We start from the raw sequence: 2,018 nt of genomic DNA, 5'->3' as shown, positions 1-2,018 counted from the left end.
CCCAGCCTGTTTCTTTACTTTGAATTGTATGTTAAAGTTGGACTTAGCTCACCTTGGTGTGGGGAGGCACTGTACAAAGCTTCAGGCTTTTTTCGTGCTACTGTTTTCAGAGCTGGTTCTGGGGATCTAGAAGTTTCCAGTGCATACCTGGGAGAGGTATGGTCACTGCTCACCTGGTCTCTGCTCTGGTCTTTACTCAGGAATGGCCCCTGCTCCCCCTGTAGCCTAGTACTAGTCCTCTTCTTGGCCCTGGAACTGTGACCAGAGTTTTTGTTCCCTTGTGGCTTGTCTCCTCTCTGTCCTGGAACTATGACCCAGAACTGCTTATGAGCAATAGAGTTTCCAATCAGTGCCAGCAAAGGGTCCCCTGAAATCTCTTTTCTGATCCATTGTCTGGCCTCTTTACTGTCTTGGAGCTGAGAACTCCTGAAACTGCTGCTATAGCTGCCACTTCCAAGACCTACCACTGGTGCTCCTGCCCCACTCTGGGCCTTTGCCCATTCTGGTGTCTCCTATAGACCTCCTGAATGGTCTTAGGCTGTATAAATCTCTCTCTGTCTCCGACCTTTTATTGTCTCTGCCACTCTAAAATTTGATTTGAGACATTATTTTCAAAGTTATTGAGGGGGATATTGAGAGAGTTCAACTGGGTCTCGGCTTCTGCTCTGCCATCTTGGCTCTCCAGTCCACCATTTGATTTTAAATTACCTTCCCACTATACTGAATTTATCTTACATGTACATAGTTATTTGCATATTTTTTTCTTTCATTAGAATGTAATGTCCCTGTCTTTCTTTGTATTCCTAGCACTTAGCATAAGGCCTGGCACATGGTAAGTGCTTAATAAATACATGTTGGCTGCTTGACTCTTTGGTAACCTTGAATACATTGGCAGAAATGTCAATGTAATCACCAGTTCCTTGCTTCAGCTGGTCTCTACAGCAGTAGCAGGAACGTAAGGGAGCACTTCCCCATACTACATCCTACACACCTGTGATTTCTCCTGCCTTCCAACAATGCCTGATCCCCTTACTATACTGGAATATATTCCATATGTGAGATGTAAGCAAAGAGGAATGGGAGGATGGATGATCCCTTTTTCTCTGGTGGGGGGAGGAAACATGATAGCCCTTACAAATCTGGGTTGGGGCGAGTTAATACAAAGAAAACCATCCTGTTTTTGGAATTTCCTCTTTGTTGTGTTTTTCTTAGCTGGTTTAGTTCTTGCATTTGAAATGTCTGGCACGTGTTTCCAGCTGCATCTGGAGGCTGTTGAGGCCTCTTTGTAAGGCCAGTAAAACTGAATCACCACAAAATCTAGTGATAAAAAAATAGAATATTAGATATGGATGATTAAGTCAAGATAATGCTCCTTATTTTGGGGGAAGGTACCAAGAAAATACAACTCATCAATACAAAACTATCTTCACCATTAGGGCCAAAATCACTGCCAATGAGAAGACTTCTTCCCTTCCTCCCTCCCAGCTCCCATATAGATCAGGAAGGCAAGAAGGCAGGTAATTGGAAGTCCTTTGAGAAGCACCTTGGTCCAGGAATTATGAAGCCCCATTAGCAGGGAAAATAATAGCAAATAGTGATTGGAACTGGGATGAAAAGTTGAATTACAAGGAAGACCTATTTACTTAGTGGGAAATGGAATAGGTTGCATAAGCAGAGAGTGAATAGAATAGAATTTCCTTGAGGGAAGGACTTTTTCGTTTTTTTTTTTTTTTTGTATAGCCAGACTAGCATAAAGCCTTACATATAGTGAGAGTTTAATGAAAGTTTGTTGAAAGGAGTTTAATTAAAAGAATTAGAGGACTCAGAACAGGGCTGAAACTAGTGGGTTGAGCTGCTCATCTGATCAACTAAGCTGTGTGTTTCAAATCAGTCAAGCCCACTTCATTTCTGTAACCGTGCAATATGGCACATGTAGATTCTCCTTGCAGCTATTTTTCAGGGTTGAATACAATGGCTAAAATGGTGATTGGAAGGAGCTTGGGTTTCAAATCAAGGCC

The sequence above is a fragment of the Phascolarctos cinereus genome, unplaced genomic scaffold (genome assembly GCF_003287225.1).
Source record: "Phascolarctos cinereus isolate Bilbo 61053 unplaced genomic scaffold, phaCin_HiC Scaffold_4;HRSCAF=312, whole genome shotgun sequence".
Classification (NCBI taxonomy): Eukaryota; Metazoa; Chordata; class Mammalia; order Diprotodontia; family Phascolarctidae; genus Phascolarctos; species Phascolarctos cinereus.
This window is presented reverse-complemented; position numbering follows the sequence as displayed.